The sequence below is a fragment of the Trachypithecus francoisi genome, unplaced genomic scaffold (assembly GCF_009764315.1).
Source record: "Trachypithecus francoisi isolate TF-2019V2 unplaced genomic scaffold, Tfra_2.0 Lachesis_group14, whole genome shotgun sequence".
Classification (NCBI taxonomy): domain Eukaryota; kingdom Metazoa; phylum Chordata; class Mammalia; order Primates; family Cercopithecidae; genus Trachypithecus; species Trachypithecus francoisi.
In genome coordinates this window covers 57460551-57487165 of record NW_022681459.1, presented here as the reverse complement: position 1 = coordinate 57487165, position 26615 = coordinate 57460551, and the positions used below count along the sequence as shown (strand labels likewise).

The window sequence follows — 26615 nt, the reverse complement described above, 5'->3', positions numbered from 1 at the left end:
TGAATGCCACCTCGATAACGTGAATAGCTCACTTTACAACCACCCTGTGTATCCTGTGTGTGTTTTCATGTTCTGTCATGTTCCCAGCCGACCACCAGCCCCAAATGGGCCAGAGGTCACCCTGTGTTGGTTTGATGTTGCTTGGAACTTAGCAGACCCTCCATGGAAGTTTGTTGAGTGAGGCCGGGTGCAGTGGCTCACACCTATAATCCCAACACTTTGGGAGGCTGACGCAGGAGGATTGCTTGAGCTCAGGAGTTCAAGGCCAGCCTGGGCAACATAGCAAGACCTCATCTTTTACTAAATAAACAAATAAATAAAATTTTTTAAAAGAAGGTTTGTTGAGTGAATGAATGACCTGCACTGCTACTTGGCCCCATGGCCGGGACAGCTCACCCCAGCGCTGTAGCCGCTCATCCCCATCTTGGGGATGGAAGGGTTCAAGCTGCCACCTGGGCCTCTGAGGCCCTCATGGACTCAGGCCCTCATCTCCCTACCCCGCCGACCACCCCTATCCTTGCTCAGGCCTCCCTGCATGTGAGTGCCTGAGGAGGGGGGCTCCCAGCGTGGGGTCTCCCCATGCCATTCACTCTCGACAGGACCACCAGAATCATCCATCCAAATCGCAAGTGACAGCTGCATGCCTCTGCCTGTGGGTTCTCGGCGGCCCTACACAACACTGACCTTGCCATGGCCCACATTGGATGTCCAGGCTGTCGATGCCCAGCTGCATATCCGGCCACTGTCCTGTGCCCCTGGGACCTTGCTGTTTTTAGCATCAGGGAGGGTCTCACAAACACCCCACCTGCCCTGCGGAGGGCTCCATCCTCTTCCTACAGGATCTTAGGAGGACCCAGGCCACTGAGATGGGGGTGTTCACTTGGGCGGCTGGGCCTGGGTCCACTGTCCTCACAGGGAGTCAGGAGCCGTCATTGCCCACCAGGTGGGCCCGGGTGCTGGCTGAGGCTGAAGTGACCCCCGAGAGGCTGACACTGCACGCTCCATGCGACGCCACCCCCTCGAGAACCACTCCTCCCCAGTCGCCCCACCCCCACTCAGCACAGGGTGGCGCTCTGCACGGGTCCTTCCTGCTCAGACTGGGAGTGGGTCTTCCCCTTTCCCTTGCTTCTCTTTTCCACCATTGCTAAGAACTGTGTGCCCTACGAACCTCAGGACCTTCTCTCTTAATAGTCCAGAGACAATCATGGGGAGTCAGAAAGTGTGAAAACAGGGCTGAGTACTTCATGCCATTCTCTCACTACCCCCACCAGAGACATCCTGGGCCCCACGCCTCCAGCTGTGCACATGCTCTTCCCACACTCCTTCTTGGCCAGTTGGCGAACCCCTATTCAATGTTCAAAACCCAGCTCTCACATCACCTCCTCAAGGAGGCCAGCTCCTCTCACCTCTCTGTGCTCTCCTGAGTTGCGGCAGCCTGGTCAACATGGTGAAACTCCATCTCTACTAAAAATACAAAAATTAGCTGGGTATGGTGGCGTGTGCCTGTAATCCCAGCTACTCAGGAGGCTGAGGCAAGAGAATCACTTGAACCTGGGAGGCGGAGATTGCAATGAACTGAGATTGCACCACTGCACTCCAGCCTTGGCAACAGAGCAAGACTCTGTCTCAAAAAATAAAAAATAAAATATAATATAATAAAATAAAATAAAATAAAAAATAAATAAAATAAAAAATAAAATACTAAAATAAATGAAAGAAACAACACACCGAGACAGGAGGCCATGCATACCCGCTTCATTCCCTCCCTGGGAGCATCATGTGGTTCTCTGAACCTACCTGGCCCTCTCCCACCGATGGACATCTCCTCTGTGGTCCACTGAGTGCCCTGCTCTGCTGCCCTGCCCTGGGCTGCCCACCTTGAGGCTGCCACTAAACTCCCCTTGGCCAGCCCAGGGAGCTTCCCTGCTAGCATTGCCTCTGGTTCATCCCAGCTAAGGCCCCAGGCCTAAGGACGACCCTGACAAAGAGAAAGGAGAAAGTGCAAGGCAGCGCAGCCCACAGAAGCCTCCAGAAGGGCTGTATGAAGCAGGAGAGAGGGCGGTGGAGAAAGCAGGGGCGTTGCTGTCAGATGAGGGGGTGCTCCAGCCTTGCCTGAGCCATCTCAGAGCACTGGTCAAGTGTCCGTGCTCACAGATCAGGCATCCTGGTACTTGAATCCTGGCCTTGCCACTTCCTGGCTGTGTGATCCTGAGAAAGTGACTTAGCCTTTCTGACCCTCCACTGCTGCATTTGCAATGTAGGGACAGTGGTCCTACCTACCTCATGGGGTGACTTATATCAGGCACGCCCGCAATAATGTCTGCACGTAGTGAGTGGTTCTTGAGGTCAGCTACTGTCATGATTGTCATTTTTCTCCAGGGCACAGTCGTGCCTGACTGGAGCAGCTTGGGCCACTGTGCTTAGGAGCAGGGACTGTGGTGAAACCAGCTGATAGCCGCTCAGTTCTGAGAGCAACCATTCCACCAGGAGATTCGATGCCGCTGCCCTTCCTCACTCTGGCTCCCTCCTTCCTACAGACTTTTGGAAGTGCTTCCACTGTGTGGGGACCCTGGGTATGCAGAGATGAATCAGGCTGGTAGAGGCTGGCTGGGGAGGACGGGCGGGGAAGGACGGCTGAGGCTGACAGAGAGAGTGACAGGAGGGAGCGCCAATCACTCGGAATACCCAGAAGCCTCCAGGAAGACATCAGGGTCGAGCTGAGTCATGAGGCTGAGAAGGTTGGCCTGGTGCACAGGAGGGTCGGGACCCAGGTGGGGAAAATGAGGGCAGGTGCAAATGTGACCGAGGCACGTCCTGGCTGACCTTTGGGCTCCAGGACTGGTTGCCAGGGTTCAAATCTCTGCTCTGCCACTTGCTAGATGTGCAGCCCTGGACACCTGACTTCTCTCCATGCCTCAGTGTCCCATACGTAATTGGGGATGACAGCAACACTGTTTGCCACACAGGGCTGTTGAGGGAGTTGGAAGAGGAATGTGTGTGCAGCGTTTTAAGCAGCGCCCGTGTTCCGAAAGCGCTGTGCAAATGTTACTTAAGGTTAACGCCATGTGACTCATCGGAGAGTGCTCTCATCTCTTTAGGCTTTTTTACCTCCTGCTCTCTGCAGTGGAGAGCAGCTTGAGGAATTAACAGCGTGAATGCAAATTTTTGACAGGCAAACAGGTTTCCAGCCCCGCTGCTGACGACCTTCTCACTGGCATTGAAAAAGAGCATTTTCGGCTCCCTGCTCAGACGCTGGCGGCTTCTGGGTGACAAGTGGCTGTCAGACGCTTTTAAGAAGCCTTGGGTTTTAGCAGGTCAAGGTATTGACCGCACCAGGTCTAGGATAATTGGGTCCTTCAAAAAGGCCTCCAAGAGGGACATGGATCAAACCTTCTCCAACTTTGAGTCCAATGGCTGCAGACACAGGTGTCGGCGGTAGTTCCTCAGCCACGGACTCTCCTGCCAGCCCCAGGAATCTCTAGCATCTCGGGGCCCAGGATGGCCCACCCCAGAAACAGGTGATGTTGCTGCCAGGGATTCCATCACCTGGAGCGGAGGATGCCAGGGGCTCGGCTACCTCCCCACACCCCTGGAGGAGCGGGCGGACCCCAGGGCTATTGGAGGGACTCTCCCTGCGCCCGCCTCCGGCTGTTGAGCTAATAAACAGCTGTTGCCTCCTTGCATCCCAGATGGATCCTGGCACCACATACACCCAGAGATTTCTGGTAATTAAAGTCAGGTTTTGACATTTGAGGCATTTTGCTGCGACAGGAGCTCATGCTCTGGGGGAGAACTGAAGCGTCAGGTTCTTCCTAAGCTCGACCCCAGACAGCTGGGCCTTATGAAGGCAGACATCCTAATGCTTTTGTTTATTTATTGGATGCATTTGTACTCTTCCCCACATTTCAGAGGGGGTTGGAATTAGCCTTAAGAACAAGTTTGTCTTGGTATGGGGGAAAAAAAAAACCCACATGGCTTTTGGAGTCAGAAAGGACTAGTATGAATCCTTTGTATCGCTTTATAGCTGTGTGTCCTTGGACAAGTCTCCTCACCCCTCTAAGCCTGTTTCCTCACCTGCAAGATGGCCACATACAGTGCCTCTGTTGCTGGGCTCTACTGAAGATACCATGAGATCATGAGATGAAATACCATTGCTGCTTCATAGATGTTTCTAAAATAGGCTTGTTTAAAATGCTAGCCAGGTGTGGTGGCTCACACCTGTAATCCTAGCACTTTGGGAGGTTGAGATGGGTGGATTGCTTGAGGTCAGGAGTTCGAGACCAGCCTGGCCAATATGGAGAAACCCCATCTCTACTAAAAATACAAAAATTAGCTGGACGTGGTGGCAGGTGCCTATAATCCCAGCTACTTGGGAGGCTGAGGCAGGAGAATCACTTGAACCTGGGAGGCGAAGGTTGCAGTGAGCCAAGATTGCACCACTGCACCCCAGCCTGGGCGACAGAGTGAGACTCTGTCTCAAATAAATAAATACATAAAAAATAAATAAAATGGTTCACTGAATAAGAACAGAAAAGTTAAGTAAAGGAAGGAAGAAGCAGGGTATGCCTACTTTTGCACAGCAGGGGCGGGGGTGGGGTTGCGGCAGTGCCCCTGCCCCAGGCCTGTCCCTCTCCACCTGATGTTCTGTGTGAACTGCCCAGGTCCTGCCACCTCCTGCTCTTGGACAGAGATGACCTATTCAGGTCTGGGCTGAGACACAGAAATCAAGGACCAGGGTGACTGAGGCACAGAACCTGTCACCCAGAGAGAAACTGCTTCTTCTGCACAGGGATGGATGGGGTAGAGAGAATGAAGCCAGGGGTGTGGAGTGGAAAGCCTAGGAAACCTCCAGCCCAGCAGCTCTGCTTTGAGCCATTCTTAGGCTTTCCCAAGCTTCTGCATTATCCTGATAATAAGCCCCCCAACTTTGTGTAAGTCTGAGTCTTGGAATCAAGAGGTACCAACGCAAAGGGAGTACATCACACTGAACAGAGCTGCTGGGAAGACAGTCAAGCCTGGCTCCAAGAATGGGCCATGGGGGCAGGTTCTTGGTCCTGGAGAGAAGAAAAGATCACGGGGGCTTCTCAGAGAGGCAGAGCTTTTCCCAGCCTGAATGTAAGACTGTGGCCTCAGCCGGGTGCAGTGCTCACACCTGTAATCCCAGCACTTTGTGAGGTCAAGGCAGGCGGATCACAAGGTCAGGAGATTGAGACCATCCTGACATGGTGAAACCCCGTCTCTACTAAAAATACAAAAAAAATAGCTGGACGTAGTCCCAGCTACTCGAGAGGCTGAGGCAGGAGAATGGTGTGAACCCGGGAGGCGGAACTTGCAATGAGCCGAGATCGCACCACTGCACTCCAGCCTGGGTGACAGAGCGAGACTCTGTCTCAAAAAAAAAAAAAAAAAAAGGACTGTGGCCTCATGTGGAACTTTCTGCAGGGGTCCTGGTGAATGATCCAGATGCAGTGCCCAACCCCGTCACTGTGGCAAAAGTCAGGGCCACCTTATGGCCATGTCTGGACGTGAGACTCCCCAAAAACTGAGGGTGGGATGTTGACTCGTTAAGATGTGCCTGGAAAAGCTGCCGTTTCCAAAGGCCAGATGGCCACCCCCAGGCCACGGTCACAGTAGGGGGTAGCAAACCCACCGGCCAGGCAATGGTGGTGATAGAGTGAGGGTACGGGCTGGTGAGGCACTAGTGGGATGAAGCTGGCTGTGTGGGGTTATCATGGGAAGGTGCAGGTTGGCACCTAAACTTAATCATGCTACTCTCCTGCCTGAACACTCTGTGGCTCCCACTGCTCTTAGGATGAGACTCCAGCTCCTTGTTCCTCCAGCTGCCTACTCACCCCGCCCTGTGCCATTCCCCTGCCTTGCTCTCTGGCCCTCAGGCCTATAGCTTACTTGCTGGTCTCTGGATGTGCTGAGATCTTCTCCTCTTGTTCCCAGCGCCCAGGATACTTGTTACCCACTACTTCCTCCTGACTGGGCCTACCTGGTCCCACAAGGACAGCTCTTTCTAGATGCCCTGGCTAAGTGAAGGCTGGATCCTTCATTTCTCTTTGCAACCCCTGTTGTTTCAGAGCACACATCACAGCTGCCATCACAGCTGTGCCCGTCTGGCTCCTCGTCTATGATTTTTTCCTGCCCCTAGCATTTGTGCCCTGTGTGTGCAAGCACTGTCTAGTGAACCACTGGATACCCAGTGTCTGGCACATAGCATATGACCCGTATATGTTTACGCATTAAGAGAAAAGATGGCAATAACTGGAGGACATGGGGACATTTGATTCGTGTGTATCTTTTTTTTTTTTTTTTTTTTGAGACAGGGTCTCACTTTGTTGCCCAGGCTGGTCTCGAACTCCTAAGCTCAAGCAATCTGCCGCCCTCAGCCTCCCAAAGTAGTGGGACTACAGGCATGAGCTACCATGAGCAGCCATGTCTCTTTAAAAAATATTTATTATTGTTTAATTTTTCACTCGCCTTGCTGCAGAGTTGTGTATATGTGTCTGTGTTTATGGACACATTTCTTCTAAAACATATTGAAGTATAATATGTATCTAGAAAAGTGCACCAATTCTAAGTATGCAGCTGGGTGAATTGTCAGTGGTTACAGACCCGTGTATCCAGCACCCAGATCTGGATACAATGTTATCAGCACCTCAAAAACCGCCTCCCGGCATGGTGGCTTATGCCTGTAGTCCCAGTACTTTGGGAGGTCGAGGAGGGGGAATTGCTTGAGCCCAGGAGTTCGAGACCAGCCTGGGCAACCAAGTGAGACCCTTATCTCTACAAAAAATACCAAAACAACTGGCCAGGTGTGGTGGTGCACACCTGTAGTCCCAGCTACTGGGCAGGCTGAGGTGGAAGATTCGCTTGAGCCTGGGGAGGGGGGGTGGAGGCTGCAGTGAGCTAAGATCGCGCCACTGCACTCCAGCCTGGGTGACAGAGTGAGACCCCATCTCTGAAACCAAAACCAACACCAAAACCGAACTAACCAAACACACAAAAAACCTCCTCCATGCCCCTTCTAGTCTCTGCTCCTCCCTGTAATCATCACAGCCTCTGTCCTGTAGATGAAATAAATACTGGCGGGATTAGAAACCGGCTCAGCCGTTTTGAAAACCACTTGGTAATATCTACTAAGCTGAACCTGAGCCCCGCAGTGAGCCGGCCATCCCGCTCTGAGGGATGTTTGCAGAGGGCGGAAATGCACGCAGCTGCTCACTGCAGGTGCACAGTCACCCACTAGGGTGTTCATGACCGTTTCAGAATAGAAGCCCACCCGTACGCCCATCACAGCGGGTGGAGAAGAGCACTTGGGAGAGCCATACACTGAAATACTTCACAGCAACCAGAACGCAAGTGCCACAGACACAGGCAGCAGCGACGATGACTCTCTCAGTGTTGAGTGGAAAACACCAGACAGAAAAGAACCCATTCCAAGATGACATTTATATGTGAGGCCAGAACAGACAAAACAACCCAACAGGGCTATGTTTGGGAGGATATTTACTTTCCTTCTTCTCATTTTGCTTGTCTTCCCTTCCCTTTCTCCCTCTCTTCTCTCCCTCCCTCCTTTTCTTCCTTCCAAATTTGGGATCCCTATCCCTCTCTGTAAACACACACACACAGACACAGATACACACAAACACACAGACACAGACACACACGCACAGACATGCACAGACACACGGACATACACACAGACACACACGCACAGACACACACAGACACACACACAGACACAGGTATACACACAGACACACACGCACAGACACACACAGACACACACACAGACACAGGTATACACACAGACACACACGCACAGACACACACAGACACAGGCATACACACAGACACACATGCACAGACACACACACAGACACAGGCATACACACAGACACACACGCACAGACACACACAGACACACACACAGACACAGGTATACACACAGACACACACGCACAGACACACACAGACACAGGCATACACACAGACACACACGCACAGACACACACACAGACACAGGCATACACACAGACACACACGCACAGACACACACAGACACACACACAGACACAGGCATACACACAGACACACACGCACAGACACACACAGACACAGGCATACACACAGACACACAGATACACACACACAGACACACACACAGACACAGGCATACACACAGACACACACGCACAGACACACACAGACACACACACAGACACAGGCATACACACAGACACACACGCACAGACACACACACAGACACACACACAGACACAGGCATACACACAGACACACAGATACACACACACAGACACAGACACAGACACAGGCATACCCACAGACACACACGCACAGACACACACAGACACAGACACAGGCATACACACAGACACACACGCACAGACACACACAGACACAGGCATACACACAGACACACACGCACAGACACACACAGACACAGGCATACACACACACAACACGCACAGACACAGGCATACACACAGACACACCACGCACAGACACACACAGACACAGACAAAGACACAGGCATACACACAGACACACACAGAACACACACAGACACACAGACACAGGCATACACACAGACACACACGCACAGACACACACAGACACACACACAGACACAGCATACACACAGACACACATACACACAGACACAGACACAGACACACACACAGACACAGGCATACACACAGACACACAGATACACACACACAGACACAGACACAGGCATACCCACAGACACACACGCACAGACACACACAGACACAGACACAGACACAGGCATACACACAGACACACACGCACAGACACAGGCATACACACAGACACACACGCACAGACACACACAGACACACACACAGACACAGGCATACACACAGACACACACGCACAGACACAGGCATACACACAGACACACACGCACAGACACACACAGACACACACACAGACACAGGCATACACACAGACACACACGCACAGACACACACACAGACACACAGACACAGGTATACACACAGACACACAGATACCACACACAGACACAGACACAGACACAGGCATACACACAGACACACGCACACGCACACACAGACACACACACACACAGACACAGCATACACACAGACACACACGCACAGACACACACAGACACAGGCATACACACAGACACACACGCACAGACACAACAGACACACACACAGACCAGGCATACACACAGACACACACGCACAGACACACACAGACACACACACAGACACAGGCATACACACAGACACACACCACAGACACACACAGACCAGGCATACACACAGACACACAAGCACGCACACACACACAGACACAGGCATACACACAGACACACAGATACACACACAGACACAGACACACACACAGACACACGCACACGCACACACAGACACACAAGCACGCACACACACACAGACACACACACACAGAAACAGAGCTTCTTCTCTACATCAAGAAATAATAGGCTGGGCGCAGTAGCTCACGCCTGTAATCCCAGTACTTTGGGAGGCTGAGGCAGGTGGATTACGAGGTCAAGAGATCGAGACCATTCTGGCCAACATGGTGAAACCCCGTCTCTACTAAAAATACAAAAATTAGCTGGGTGTGGTGGTACGCACCTGTGGTCCCAGCTGCTCGGGAGGCTGAGGCAGGAGAATTGCTTGAATCTGGGAGGTGGAGGTTGCCGTGAGCTGAGATCACACCACTGCACTCCAGCCTGGTGACAGAGTAAGACTCCGTCTCAAAAATAAAATAAAAGAAAAAGAAGTAATACCCTTTAAAATAATGGCCCCCATGGATGCATGAAGGCTTGCAAGTGTTTTATATGTGGATACTTTGGAAAGTCCATGACCTTTTTCAGAAATCATCATGAGTTCAAGGTCAATATCAGATGTCTCCTCCTGAGTCTACCATGCCCCTGGGCACTGCCTCTGGGCTCTCAGCCCCTGCCCTTCTTCCCTCTGTCCACACTGTGTGCTCATCACCTGTCGTCACCTCCATCTCCTCCACCATCAAAGCCAACAAAGGTTGAGGAAAGTCAGTGCCAAGTCCTAAGTCTTGAGGTCTGCAAGGGGTCAAGGCCAAGTAGCAGGTTTAACTTTGCTTAGCATCCTTGGAGTATGGCACAGAGCAGACACAACTATTTGAGGGACAGGTGGGTAGGTGGGTGGGTGAGTGGACGGATGGATAGATGGATGGATGGATGGATGAGTAGGTGGACAGTGGATGGATGAATGGGTAGGTGGATGAATGGATAAGTTAATGGATGGGTGGGTAGGTGGGTGGATGGATGGATGGATGGATGGACGGATGCACAGATGGACAGACAAATGGATGGGCAGGTGGATGGATGGATGGGTAGGTGGATGGATAGGGTGGATGGGTGGGTGAGTGGGGGATGGATGGATGGATGGATGGATGGATGGATGGATGGATGGGTAGGTGGATGGGTGGGTAGGTGGATGGGTGGGTGAGTGGACGGATGGATAGATGGATGGATGGGTGGATGAGTGGGTAGGTGGGTGGGTGGGGGGTGGGTGGGTAGAGATGGATGGATGGGTGGATGAGTGGGTGGGTAGGTGGATGGGTGGGTAGGTGGATGGGTGGGTAGATGGATGGATGGATGGATGGATGGGTGGATGAGTGGGTAGGTGGGTGGGTGGGTGGGTGGGTGGGTGGATGGATGGATGGGTGGATGAGTGGGTAGGTGGGTGTGGGTGGGTGGGTGGATGGATGGATGGGTGGATGAGTGGGTAGGTGGGTGGGTGGGTGGGTGGGTGGGTGGATGGATGGATGTGGATGGGAGGATGAGTGGGTAGGTGGGTGGGTGGATGGATGGATGGATGGTGGATGGGTGGATGAGTGGGTAGGTGGGTGGTGGGGGGGTGGGTGGATGGATGGATGGTGGATGGAGGATGAGTGGGTAGGTGGGGGGTGGGTGGGTGGGTGGATGGTGGATGGATGGGAGGAGAGTGGGTAGGTGGGGGGTGGGTGGGTGGGTGGGTGGATGGATGGATGGATGGATGGGTGGATGAGTGGGTAGGTGGGTGGGTGTGTGGTGGATGGATGGATGGTGGGAGGAGGTAGAGTGGGTAGGTGGGTGGGTGGGTGGGTGGGTGGGTGGATGGATGGTGGTGGAGGGGTGATGAGTGGTAGGTGGGTGGGGGGGTGGGTGGATGGATGGATGGTGATGGGAGGATGAGGGGTGGTGGGTGGGTGGGTGGGGGGATGGATGGATGGATGGATGGGAGGATGAGTGGGTGGGTGGGTGGGTGGGTGGGTGGATGGATGGATGATGGAGGGTGGATGAGTGGGTAGGTGGGTGGGTGGGTGGGTGGATGGATGGTGTGGAGGATGAGTGGGGAGGTGGGTGGGTGGGTGGGGGGGTGGATGGATGGATGGATGGGTGGGGATGAGTGGGTGGGTGGGTGGGTGGGTGGGTGGGTGGATGGTGGGATGGAGGATGGGTGGATGGGTGGTGAGGGGTAGGTGGGTGGGTGGGTGGATGGAGGATGGATGGATGGATGGATGGGGGATGAGTGGGTAGGGGTGGTGGGGGTGATGGATGGATGGATGGATGGTGGATGGATGGGTGGTGAGTGGGGGGTGGGTGGGTGGGTGGGTGGATGGATGGATGGTGGATGGGAGGATGGGTGAGTGAATTGATGGGTGGGCATATAGATGGATGAATGGATAGAAGGAAGGAGAAGAACTGACATCCTGTGCTTTAATATGCCAACAGCCCGCAAGTTGTCAGCCTGCCATCTACACAAGCCCCTTCTCACTATTTAACTTCCTAATAAAGACAGTGATGAAATCAGGCTGCTTCCTCACACGATGCAACTGTTTCTTATTAAAATCTAAAGTGTGTTAACCTTCTACCCTCCCAGCCTCAAAAAGAGACTTTCTCCATTTGCGGAGGGGGCAATCCCCCTTCTGGCTGAGTCACACTCCCTCTTTGACATCCTGTGACTTAACTATCAAGATGTAAGGCCAGTCACGATGAACATAGCTTGTGTAAGATAACAGGGGACTGGAAGACGGAAATGATAATTGGTTAATATGGGGGTTGGGCGTGGTGGCTCATGCCTGTAATCCCAGCACTTTGATAGGCTGAGGCAGGTGGATCACCTGAGGTCAGGAGTTCAAGACCAGCCCGGCCAACATGGTGAAACCCCGTCTCTACTAAAAATACAAAAATTAGCCGGGCATGGTGGCAGGTGCCTGTAATCCCAGCTACTCAAGAGGCTGAGAAAGGAGAATCACTTGAACCCGGGAGGCAGAAATTGCAGTGAGCCACGATCACACCACTGCACTCCAGTCTGGGAAATAAGAGCAAAATTCTGTCTAAAAAATAATAATAATAATAATTGGTTAATTGATTGAAAAGGTTAGTAACAACAGCATAAGTAAGTACTCCTAACTGATCCTCTTCCCTTCCACCGCCGCTCACATGGCTGTGCCTGGCGTGTACAGCCTCCTCTCCTGTATTCATCCTGTATTTCCTCTGCCCAAAGCAAGCACAGCAGCTGGGTTCCTTGCCTAGCATGGTGACTACACCTTTGGGGATCCCTGGCGTCACTATTGTCATTGTTTTGGGGCGCCACAAACCATGCCCACAGAAGACGGCAAACTTAACGGAGGAATGTTGTGTTTGCTCTAAGGGTTCCGCCGAGCCATCTTTCCCTCGTCTCTCTTCCTCTCCTCCAGCCTGTTTATTCCCTGGGACATGGTAATATTAAAAATAGGCCAATTATAACCTTACAATGGCCTTTAAGTGTTCAATGAAAGGAAGAGTCCATGTCCCTCCCTTTAAATCAAAAGCTAGAAATGGCTAAGCTTGTTGAGGAAGGCATGCGAAAAGCTGAGACAGGTCAAAAGCTGGGGCTCTTGAACCAGTTAGCCACGTTGTGAATGCAAAGAAAAAGTATCACTCTGTCGCCCAGGCTGGAGTGCAGTGGCACCATCTCAGCTCACTGCAACCTCCGCTTCCCAGGTTCAAATGAGTCTCCTTTCTCAGCCTCTTGAGTAGCTGGGATTACAGGCACGTGCCACCATGCCCGGCTAATTTTTGCATTTTTAGTAGAGATGGGGTTTCACCATGTTGGCCAGATTGGTCTCGAACTCCTGACCTCAGGTGATTCACCTGCCTCCGCCTCCCAAAGTGCTGGGATTACAGGAGTGAGCCACCACACCTGGCCAAGAAAAAGTTATTGAAGGAAATTAAAAGTGCTACTCCAAGGTGGGCACAGTGGCTCACGCCTATAATCCTAGCACTTTGGAAGGACGAGGCAAGTGGATCACCTGAGGTCAGGAGTATGAGACCAGCCTGGACAACGTGGTGAAACACTGTCTCTACTAAAAACACAAAAATTAGCCAGGCCTGGTGGCATGTGCCTGTAATCCCAGCTACCAAGGAGGATGAGGCAGGAGAATCACTGGAACCCAGGAAGCAGAGGCTGCAGTGAGCTGAGATTGCACCACTGCACTCAAGCCTGGTTGATGCAGTGAGACTCCTCTCAAAAAAAAAAGTGCTACTCCAGTGAGCACAGAATGCTAAGAAATTGAAACAGCCTTCTTGCTGATGTGAAGTTTGAGTGATGTGGATGGCAGATCCTACCAGCTACAACATGTTAAGGAAAGGGGCCACTTCCATAATGTAAAAGTGCAAGAAGCAGCAAGTGCTGATGAAGAAGCTGCAGCAGGTTCTCCAGAAGATACAGCTGAGATCATTGATGCAGGTGGCTACACTAAACAACTGATTTCCAATGTAAATAATATAGCCTTCTATTGGAAGAAAATGCCATCTAGTGTATAGCTAGAGAAGAGAAGTCAATGGCTAGCTTTGAAGCTTCAGAGGACAGACTGACTCTTTTGTGAGGGGCTAGTGAAGCTGGTGACTTTAAGTAGAAGCCAATGTCAACTTGCGATTCTGAAAAGCTTGAAAATCCTAGGAGCCTTTAGAATGATGCTATACCAACCGGGTGCGGTGGCTCACACCTGTAATCCCAGCACTTTGGGAGGCTGAGGTGGGCGGATCACTTGAGGACAGGAGTTCAAGACCAGCTTAGCCAACACGGTGAAACCCCATCTCTACTAAAAATACAAAAATAGCCAGGTATGGTGGCAGGGACCTGTAGTACCAGCTACTCAGGAGGCTGAGGCAGGAGAATTGCTTAAACCTGGGAGGCAGAGGTTGCAGTGAGCCAAGATCATACCATTGCACTCCAGCCTGGGCAACAGAGCGAGACTCTGTCTCAAAACAAAAAAGAAAGAGAGAGAGAGTCTTGCTTTTTCCCAATCATTCTAATTTAGATACGAGGTGTTGTGAATTTAATTGCATTCTTAAACTGCATTCACCTGCAAGATTAGACTTTGGGACTGGTTTTCAAAATCTCTCAATCCTGTGGCTACAAGAGATGAGCATGTCTTTCCAGGAAGTCAGAGACACGCTCGTCTTCCCAACCTGGACCTTGTGCTGGGAATTTACAATCCTGAGCTATCATTTCCTTCTCCAAATTCCCCAAAACACTTACATGTCGCCAGCCAGACCCACTGTCCGTTTATTCCTCATGGCCACTAAAAACATTCTCAGCTGCAGATTCTCAGTCACTCAAAGCCTGGCCTCTATAGGCACTTGGTCTGGGAGACCCTGGGTGATGATTTAAGTAGTTGCTTTGCCAACACATGCCATGGATGACAAATCTCCTAATTACCTCTGGCCATGGGGTTGTTAATGCCTTTAAATCTAGTCAAACCAGAAAATCAATTCTAGATTGCTATGCATATGTTTCTGTTCCCTGGAAACACTTCCAAAGATGCCAAAAATTCTATCAGACAGTGATTGGTTAGGAGCAGAGCTAGTATGGATGTCATTGCAGAAATTAGACCTTGCGGCCAGGTATGGTGGCTCATACCTGTAATCCCAGCACTTTGGGAGGCCAAGGAGGGTGGATCACTTGAGGCCAGGAGTTCGAGACCAGCCTGGCCAAAATAGTGAAACCCCGTCTCTGCTGAAAATACAAAAAATTAGCCAGGCACGGTGGTGAGCACCTATAGTCGCAGCTACTGGGGAGGCTGAGGCAGGAGAATCGCTTGAAGCCGGGAGGCAGAGGTTGCAGTGAGCCAAGATTGTGCCACTGCACTGTAGCCTGGGTGACAGAGTGAGACTCCATTTAAGAAAGAAAAAAAGAACAAGGAAGATAGGAAGGAAAGGAAGGAAGGAAGGGAGGAAGGAAGGGAGGGAGGGAGGGAGGGAGGAAGGAAGGAGAGAGAGAAAGGAAGGAGAAAGAGAAAGAAAAAAGAGAAAGAAGAGAGAGAAAGAAGGAAGAAAGGAAGGAAGGAAGGAAGGAAGGAAGGAAGGAAGAAAGAAAGAAAGAAAGAAAGAAAGAAAGAAGAAAGAAAGAAAGAAAGAAAGAAAGAAGAAAGAAAGAAGAGAAAGAAAAGAGAAAGAAAGAAAGAAAGAAAGAAAGGAAAGAAAAAGAAAGAAAGGAAAGAAAGAAAACAGAAAAGAAATAAATTAGACCTTGCACAATAGTGGGAGGGGTTGGAAAAGGGAAGGTCCAGATGGACAGAGGGTCACTAGCCACCTGTTGTCCACACAGGTGGACAAGTCAGGCTTGCAGGAAAACCCTGAAGCCAAGCGTATCCAGCCATAGATGTGAGAACAAGCCGGAGGGGTTTTAGGGAGGGTCTGGGAGAAGCCATTGCCTCTGAGACAGGCCTGGGGCTGCAGGTGGTCAGTGGGGCTGGCAGGAAGAAGAGTGTGGGTGCAGAAGAAAGACTGAAAATAAACTGGAACCCACTGGGCACTTCCACAAAACCCTGTCATCGATCAGAGACTTTCAGGAATTAATTAATGGCTACTACACCCCGTCTGCTGCTCAAGTCCTGCAAATTAGCTTCTTGGCCAAACTTCATGGACAAAGGAATTTTGTTCACAACAGTAATTTTCAGCACACTGGGTGTAGAAATCTCCTGGAATTGCTCCACGGTTCTCTCACTCCCAAAATTGCTATTGAAAAGTTAGAAGATATTCTTTTCCCCCATCCTCTGTATACAGCTCCTCCTCCACATCCCCCAGCTTCATTTCTCTGTCCCTAGCATCATGAAATGTCAGGGTCATCTGTTTGGTCTTGGTTGATTTTCATCTATTTTTCTGGGCAATCAGTGGTCCTGTAGGTAGAAAATGTTTTCATTGTTTCCTTGATAAATGCTTCCCTCTGCCTTTCTGTTCTCTCCTTGTGGAACTTCTGGGCTTTCCTCTCATTTTCTTACCTTTTCTCTTCTATTTTCTCTGGGTCTTTTTTTTTCTTCTTCTTCTTCTTCTTTTGTCACCAGGCTGGAGTGTAGCGGTGCAGTCTCAGCTCACTGCAACCTCTGCCTCCTGGGTTCAAGCGATTCTCCTGCCTCACCCTCCCGAGTAGCTGGAACTTACAGGTGGGCACCACCATGCCTAGCTAATTTTTGTATTTTTAGTAGAGACGGGGTTTCACCGTGTTGGACAGGATAGTCTCGATCTCTTGATCTCATGATCGGCCCACCTCCGCCTCCCAAAGTGCTGGGCCTGAGCCACCGCCCCTGGCCCTCTGTGTCTTCTTTGTTCTGCTTTCTACCATAGTGGATCATATTGAGTTTCCAACTTTTCAATCGAGTTTTTCATTTCTGTAATATTTTTATTTTCTAAGCACTCCTGTTCTGTTTTATGGCTGCTTGTTCTGACAGAAGGATGTCTTATTCCTCTGAGCAGATCAGTGATGGTATTTTTAACTTTTTCTTTTCTTTCCATAGTGTCATTTCCTCCAAGTTGCTTCTTGCTGATAGTTTATTTTGGTCACATCTTTCATCTGGTGACCCTGGGTTGCTGCTCATATTTGACTGTGCAGCTCTAACAGAGCTGGTTTTGAGTGGCTGCCCTCAGCCACGACGGTACTGCACTTGCCCTGCTGCCGTTAATCATTATAAAACTGGAGGAGGGGAATAGATGAAACATTGTTTTCAGATCTCAACATTCAACACTCAGTTACTGTCATTCATTACAAAATGAATCAACATCCAAAAAATAAAGGTGACCGCCCATATGACCAGCTCCACAGATGCAGAAAAAGCATTTGATAAAATTCAACAGTCGTTTGTCAGAAAAAAGCTTTAGCAAACTAGGAAAAAGTTTGAAAAGATACTTCCTCAACCTGATTAAAGGCATGGACAAACAAAGCAAAACAAAATTCTACAGTTAGCCTCACACATCACGGTGAAGAACAAATGCTTCCTTCCGAAGATTCAAGCAAGGCAGGGATGTGAGCTCTCTGTTCAGCATTAGACTGGAGGGCCTGCCCAGGAAAACTCAATAGGAAAAAAAATATTTTTTAAGATTACAGAATGGAAAGAAAGAGATAGACCTGCCTTTATTCACAGATAATATTATATATGTTGGAAAAGCTAAGGGATTTTTAAACTGCTTTACTAGTAAGCAAATTTAGCAGGTCACAGGATAAAAAGGCAATAGAGAAAGACAAATTTCTATACACTGTAATGACTGATACTAAAAGTAATACCTTTGCAATACCATAAAAAACGTCAAATACTTGGGAATACATTTAATAAAATATTTGTAAAACCTCTACATTAAAGGCTATAAAACAATGTGTTCTGGCCGGGCGCGGTGGCTCATGCCTATAATCCTATTACTTTGGGAGGTGAGGATGGCGGATCACCTGAGGTCAGGAGTTTGAGACCAGCCTGGCCAACATGATGAAACCCCGTCTCTACTAATAAAAAAAATACAAAAATTAGCAGGGTGTGGTGGTGCATGCCTGTAATCCCAGCTACCTAGGAGGATGAGGTAGGAGAATAGCTGGAACCCAGGAGATGGAGGCTGCAGTGAGCCGAGATCGCGCCACTGCACTCCAGCCTGGGCAACGGAACCAGGCTCTATCTCTAATAATAAAAATAATAATAATAATAAATAATGTGTACTGAGATAAAATAAAGATGAAATAAGCAAATGGGGAGATATAGTATGGTCACTGATTGGAAGACTTAATATTTATAAGATAGCAATTTGCCCCAAATTTATCTAATGATTCAATGCAATCCCAATCAAAATCTCGACAAACCACTCTATAGTGGCAAAAAGCAAATCAGTGACTGCCTAGGGGCCAGGGTGGGTTGGGGGTTAAGGAAACAGAAGAGTCAGAAGAAAACTCGTGGGCTGAAGCTCATGTCCATTGTCTTGATTGTGATGATGGCTCACACAGGAACACACGTTTCATAACTTACTAAACTGTGTACTTTAAATGTGTGTCATGTATTGTATGTCGATTATACCAAACAGTCTCACTCTGTCACCCAGGCTGGAGTGCAGTGGAGCAGTCTCAGTTCACTGCAACCTCTGTGTCCCAGGTTCAAGCAATCCTCCTGCCTCAGCCTTCTGAGTTGCTGGGATTACAGGCACATGCCACCATGCCCAGCTAGTTTTTTTGTGTTTTTGGTAGAGACAGGGTTTCGCCATATTGCCCAGGCAGGTCTTGAACTCCTGACCTCAAGTGATCCACCCACTTCGGCCTCCCAAAGTGCTGGATTACAGGCAGGAGCCACCGCGCCCAGCCCTAGCAGTCATTTTTAAAGTTAAAAGCTGATTCTTTTTTAAATAACGAAAAGAGGTTTAATTGGCTCACAATTCTGCAGGCTATACAAGGATGGCCCCAACATCTGCTCAGCTTCTGTCAAGGACCTCTGGAACTTCGCAATCATAGCGGAAGGCGAAGGAGAGGCAGGCACCTCACATGACAAGAGCAGAGCAAAAGAGATGGGGAAGCAGCACCACACACTTTTAAACAAGCAGGTCTCATGAGTACACACTCACCATCTGGAGGACACTACCAAGCCATAACGGATCCGCCCCCATGATCCAATCACCTCCCACCAGGCCCCACCTGCAACATTGGAGGTAATCAACGTGAGATTTGGGTGGGGACAAATATCCAAACTACATCATTCTGCCCCTGGCGCCCCCCCAAATCTCATGTCCTTCTCACATTGCAAAATACAATCACACCTTCCTAATAGTCCCCTGAAATCTTAATTCATTCCAGCATTAACTCAGAAGCCATAGGTCTGATCTAAAGTCTCATCTGAGACCTACTCCTCAGTACAGTTTCTGTGTTAGACCACTCGTGCATTGCTATGAGGAAGTACATGAGACTGAATAATTCATAAAGAAAAGAGAATTAATTGGCTCATGGTTCTGCAGGCTGTACAACCATGGCTTCAACATCTGCTTGGTTTCCGTGAGGGCCTCTGGAACCTTACAATCATCACGGTTGATTCCAAAATGTAAGCAGAAATTGGAAAACCTTGAACTGCCAATAAAAAGTCTTCAAAAAGAAAAATAAGATTGGAGGACTTTTATGATATAATTTCAGGACTTGCTATAAAGTTATGATAGTGAAGACAGTACAATAATGGCATACACATAGACCAATAAAAGCACTAGAACAGAATAAAGGCCAGAAGGAAACTCACATTTATACGGTCTATTGATTTATTTTTACCTTAGGTGCTAAAGCAAGTTAGGGAAAAGAAAAATCTTTTTAACAAATGGTGCCCAAACAACTGACTATACCTATACCTGTAACCCCAAGGGGTTACCCTCCATTCTTTAGCTGAGTACTGATCAGTGCATGCATGTGAGGAAGTGACCTCAGATTAGAAAAAGAAACACTGGAACAAAGCTTAAAATCAAGCCTCAGAAGGATCCAACTGTTCCCAAGTAACTGATCTAATGCCCAGAAAATTTTGTAAGAAATATTTAAAGGAATACAGGCTAAATTAATTAATTAATTAAACCACACCCAACAATGAGAGTTCACAATTTCTTGTACCTAATCAAAAATCAGCATCCATGCAAAGAGGTAGAAAAAGACAGGCCACAATATGGGAAAAAATCAGTCAGTAGAAACAGACCCAGAAATGACATCGATGATAGAATTACCAGACGAAGATACTAAAACAACCCTAAGAAATAGACTCTGTTTGTTCAAGAAAATAGAGGCAAGCATGCACCTGATAATAACAGACATGAAAGAGTTTTTTAAAAGACCCAAGACAGAGTTTAAGAGATGAAAAACACACAACAAATTAGACAACACAGAAGAAAAGTCGGGTGAATATGGATACGTAAGACTAAGAAGTTATCAAAAAAAATGGGAAAATAAGTGAAATACAATGAACAAAGCATCAAATGACCTATATGCATGTCATTGGAATCTCAGAAAAGAAAAGCGATGGGGAAGAGGGATGGACACAAAAAAAAATTTGGAAAAATAGTGGTCATATTTTTTTCAAATTTAATGAAAACTATCAATCTGTAGATCCAAAAATCTCAGTGAACTCAAGCATAAGAAACATGAAGGAAAACACACCAAGGTGCCTCATAATCAAATTTCTGCAAACAGGTGTTGTTAAAGGAAAGCATTAAAAGCAGCAAGAGACCAAAAAAAGACACATCACACACAGGAGAACAAAGACAAAGTTTATAGAAAGCTTTTTAGAAGAAACAATAGAGGTCAGAAGATGGGTGACATCATCACTTTGAAGTATTGATGTAGAATTAATTGTCAAGTTTGAACCCTACGTAGAGATAATGTATTTCTAATGAAGACAAGGTAAAGATTTAATTTAACGTAAGAAACTGGCAGATTTGATCCCAACCAGACCAGCGCTGCAAGAAATGTTAAAAGACCTCCTTTGGACAGAAGGAAAACGATGCACATACTAAGCAGAAACCTGAATAAACACCTAAGAATAAAGACCATCAAAAATGCGGATCAGGCTGGGCACGGTGGCTCACACCTGTAATCCCAGCATTTTGAGAGACCACAGCAGGAGTTTGAGCCCAGGAGTTTGAGACCAGCCTGGGCAACATAGGAAGACCTCAGGTGATCTGCCCGCTTTGGCCTCCCAAAGTGCTGGGATTACAGACATGAGCCACCATGCCCGGCTAAGTTTTTTTCTTTTTTTTTTTTAAAGGTAAAACTCTATACACTGATTACAGAACATCAACGTTAAACGTAAAGACACACATAGGTTAAGAGTAAAAAGATGGAAAAAGGCTGGGCGTGCTGGCTCATGCCTGTAATCCCAGCACTTTGGGAGGCCAAGGCAGATAGATCACCTGAGGTCAGGAGTTTAAGACCAGCCTGGCCAACATGGTGAAACCCTGTCTCTACTAAAAATACAAAAAATTAGCCATAGTGGCAGGTGCCTGTAATCCCAGCTACTCAGGAGGCTGAGACAGGAGAATCGCTTGAACCCAGGAGGTGGAGGCTGCAGTGAGCTGAGATCACACCACTGCACTCCAGCCTGGGTGACAAGAGTAAAATTCCATCTCAAAAAATAAATAAATAAATAAAGAGGGAAAAATATATGCCTTCTTAAGATTAACCTCAAAAATCTCGAAGTGTGGATATTAATATTGGAAAGGTAGAGTTTACAGAAAATAATATTACCAATAATACAGAAGGTCGTTTAATGATGAAGGGGTCCCTGCATCAAGAGACAACTAATTCTAAAGGTTTATGCACTTGTTAACAGAAATTCAAAATGCATACAGCAAAACTGACAGAACAGAACTGAAAGAAGGAATAGACGTATCTATAGTTGTAACTGGAGATTTCAATACCCCTATTTAATAATATAATGATTAGATCGAAAATTGGTAGAATATAAAAGATTTGAACATTATCAACCACATAACCTAATCAACAAATAAAGCACTCCACCCACAATAGCAGAAAGCACACTGTTTTCAAGTAGCACAAAACGTTTACCAAGATAGACAATTTCCTGTGCCCTAAAGCAAGTCTCAGAAAGTTGGAATGGGTTTAAATCATACAAAGTGTGTTCTCCGATCACAATGGGGTTAAATTAGAAATCAATAATGGGGAAATGCCTGGAAAATGCCCAAATATTTTGAAACTATAAAACACATTTCTAAATAACTTACTATTTAAAGAAGAAATCACAGTGAAATTATCATTTTTAACTAAATGAAAATGAAAACTTTACATATCAAAATATGTGGGATACAGCTAATGCAGTGCACAGAGGGAAATCTTTTTTATTGGTAAATGCTCCTATTAGAAATGAAGAAAGTTTTCAAATTGACTTAAACTTGCATCTTAAGAAATCAGACAAAGTAGAGCTAAGTAAGTAGAAAAAAGGAATGATGAGAAGCAGAAATTAATGAATTGGAAAACAGGAGAAAAACAAAGAAAATAAATAGAAACAAAGGTTTGTTCTTTTAAGTAAGTGTTAAAATTAATACACCTGTAGCCAGACTAATCATGACCAAAAGAGAGCAGACACAAGTTTTCAGCATCGTGAATGAGAGAGGAGATACCACTACAGACCCTACAGACATTAAAAGGATAATATGAACATTGTGATGCCAATACGTCACACAACTTAGATAAACTTTCAACAAATTCCTTGAAAGTGTTCATACCACCGAATCTCACTCAAGAAGAAATAGACAACCTAAATAACTTTATACCTAGTAAAGAAATTTAATTTGTAGTGAAAAAAAAAACCTTCCAACAAAGAAAACTCCATGTCCAAATGGCTCCGCTTGTGAATTTTACCAAATATATAAAGAAGAAATAATGCCAGTTCTATACAAACTCTTTCATAAAGTTGAAAATGTTGGAACACACCTCAATTCATTCTGTAAGGCCAGCAATATCCTGATATTAAAACTAGACAAAAATATTACAAGAAAAAAAACTACAAACCAACATCTCTCACAAAAGTTCTTAAACAAATTTTAGCATATCAAATTTAAATTCACACACGCACACAGACACACACACACACAGACAGACAGATAGAAAGAATAATGCACCTTGTTAGCATGGGGCTTACCCAAGGAGGGCAAGCTTGGTTTAACATCTGAAAATCAATCAATGTAATTCACCATCTTAAAAGGCTAAATAAGAAAAACATTAGATAGAAGAAATAAGACGTGGTGTCCAACAGATGAGTAGGGTGATTATAATTAATGTTAATTGATTATACGTTTCAAAATAGCTAGAAGGGAGTAATTTGAATGTTCCTAGTGTAAAGAAAAGGTAAATATCCATCCACTGTTATTGCAATTACCCTGATTTGATTATGTAAATGTATCAAATTATCACATGTACCTCAAAAATATGCACAGCTATTATTTATCAATTAATTAGTTAAAAATATTTTCAAAGAACAATATAATCCTCTCAATAGATACAGAAAAGGCATTTGACAAAATCCAACATCCATTCCTGATTTTCCTTTTTCAAACTCAACAAACTAGAGATAGAAGATTACTTTCTCAACCCAAAAAACGGCATCTAAGGAAAATCCACAGTTAATATCATAGTAAATAATGAAAAACTAAATGCTTCCTCCTTCCCCCTCAAATCAGAAATGAGGCAAGTATGCCTACTCTTACCACTTGTACTTAACATTGTATTGGAGGTGCTTACCAGTGTATTGAGGCACAAAAAAAAAAAAGAAATAAAGGCATCCAGATAGGAAAGGATGTACTAAAACTGTCTTTATTCATAGACAACATGACTGTTTCTGTTGAAAATCTAAACAAATCTACAAAAACCCACAAGAACCAATAAGTGAGTCTGGCAAGGTTTCAGGATACAAAATCTATATATAAAAATTAATTGCTTTCTATATACCAGCAATGAACCACCAGAAATCGAAATTTTAGAAAATAACCATTTAACATAGCATAACATGAACTATTGAGGATATAAACAAGAATTGTTTACTGGAAACTATGGAACATTGGCAAGAGAAATTAAAGACCAAAATAAGTAGGGTGATACAATGTATTCATGGAGTGAAAGACTCGACATTGTTGTGATGGTTACTATTACATGTCAACTTGACTGGGCTAAGGGATGCCCAGGTAGCTGGTAAAACATGATTTCTGGGTGTATATGGGATGGTGTTTCTGAAAGAGATTAGAATTTAAATCAGTAGACAGAGTAAAGACATCCATCCTTATAAATGTGGGTGGGCAAAAATGCAGAGGAAGGATGAATTCTCTCTCTTTCTATTCTCTCTCTCTCTCTCTCTCTCTCTCTCTCTCTTTCTCTCTCTCTCTTCCCCACCCGCCCCCCTTGAATTGGGACATCCATCTTCTTCTATCCCTGGACACTAGAGCTCCTGGTTCTTAGGCCATCAGACTCTGAAACAGACACCAGCATTCTTCTGCCCCTACCCAGTACTCAGGCCTTCAGACTAAATGATAGCACCTGCACTCTTGCATCTCCGGGTTGTGGGTTGCACATCATGGGACTTCTTGGCCTTCATGATTACATGAGCCAATCCCCACAATAAATCTTCTCTCATATCCATCTGACTAGCTGTATACAGATAGATAGATATACTATTGGTTCTGTTTCTCTGGAAACAGAAGAACTCTGAGAAAACCCAAACTAACGTCATTGTTATGATGTCAATTCTCCCCAAATTGATCTATAGATGTGACACAGTCCCAATTAAAATCCCAACAGGCTTTTCTGGTAGAATTTGACAAGCCGATTCTAAAATTAATATGAAAATGCAAGCAACTCAGAATAACCAAGAGCTGTTTTGAAAAAGAAGAACAAAGTTGGAGGATTTATATACTTGGTTTCAAGACTGATTATAAAGCTACAATAATCAAGACTGTGGAATTTGCATAAAGATGAACATATAGACCAATAGAAGCGAAAACAGACTGTAGAAATAGACTCACACATATATAGTCAATTGATTTTCAACAAACGTTTAAATAAACTTTTTTCAATAAAAAGTGCTGAAATGATTTCACAGCCGTAGGTTTTTAAAAAACGATCCTTGAAACTTCACATTATATACAAAAAGTCCCTTGAAATGCATCCTAGATCTAAATGTAAGAGCTAAAGTAAAACTTTTTCAAGAAGATATAGGAGAAAATCTTTGTGACTTCAAGTTTGGCAAAATATCTTACAAAAAGCACAAATTATAAAAAGAAAAATTGGATAAATTGAACTGCATCAAACTTAAAAGTGTTTGTTCCCTAAAACACACTGTTCCAAAAATGAAAAGGAAAGTCACACATTAGAAGAAAATATATACAAAATACACATCGGACAAAGGGCTTGTATCTAGAATTATGTAAATAACTCTTGCTTGGCGAAGCCCGAGTCCTGTCTTCTCGCCCTCCTCCCCGGACAGCTTGAGCTTCACCACTCACTCCACATTCTCCACCAACTACAGGTCCCTGGGCTCTGCCCAGGCACCCAGCTATGGTGCCCGGCCAGTCAGCAGTGCAGCCAGCATCTATACAGGCACCAGGAGCTCTGGTTCCAGGATCTCCGTGTCTCATTCCACCAGCTTCCAGGCCGGCATAGGGTCCGTGGCCTGGCCACGGGGATGACTGGGGGTCTGGCAGGAATGGAAGGCACCCAGAACGAGGAGACCATGCAAAACCCGAACGACCGCCTGGCCTTCTACCTGGACAGAGTGAGGCACCTGGAGACCGAGAACCGGAAGCTGGAGAGCAAAATCCGGGAGCACCTGGAGAAGAAGGGACCCCAGGTCAGAGACTGGAGCCATTACTTCAAGACCATCAAGGACCTGAGGGCTCAGAGCTTGGCAATTATTGTGGACAATGCCTGCATTGTTCTGCAGATCAACAATGCCTGTCTTGATGCTGATGACTTTAGAGTCAAGTAGGAGACAGAGCTGGCCATGCGCCAGTCTGTGGAGCACGACATCCATGGACTCCGCAAGGTCATTGATGACACCAACGTCACTCGGCTGCAGCTGGAGACAGAGATTGAGGCTCTCAAGGAGGAGCTGCTCTTCATGAAGAGGAACTACGAAGAGGAAGTAAAAGGCCTACAAGCCCAGATTGCCAGCTCTGGGTTGACTGTGGAGGTAGATCCCCAAATCTCAGGACTTCGCCAAGATCATGGCAGCCCTCCGGGCCCAAAATGACGAGCTGGCTCGGAAGAACGGAGAGGAGCTGGACAAGTGCTGGTCTCAGCAGATTGAGGAGAGCACCACAGTGGTCACCACGCAGTCTGCCAAGGTTGGAGCTGCTGAGATGACGCTCATGGAGCTGCGATGTACAGTCCAGTCCTCGGAGATCGACCTGGACTTGATGAGAAATCTGAAGGCCAGTTTGGAAAACAGCCTGAGGGAGGTGGAGGCCCACTACACCTTGGAGATGGAGCAGCTCAACGGGATCCTGCTGCACCTGGAGTCAGAGCTGGCACAGACCCAGGCAGAGGGACAGCACCAGGCCCAGGAGTAGGAGGCCCTGCTGAACATCAAGGTCAAGCTGGAGGCTGAGATTGCCACCTACTGCCACCTACTGGAAGATGGCGAGGACTTCAATCTTGATAATGCCCTGGACAGCAGCAAGTCCATGCAAACCATCCAAAGGACCACCCGCCAGATAGTAGATGGCAAAGGGGTGTCTGAGACCAATGACCCCAAAGTTCTGAGACATTAAGGCAGTAGAA

The 26615-nt window shown here is 47.1% G+C and overlaps 1 pseudogene; it reads left to right on the top strand.

Annotated features, from left to right (window-relative positions):
- The first annotated feature begins 471 nt into the window (after positions 1-471).
- Positions 472-26615, top strand: LOC117096546 (annotated as a pseudogene).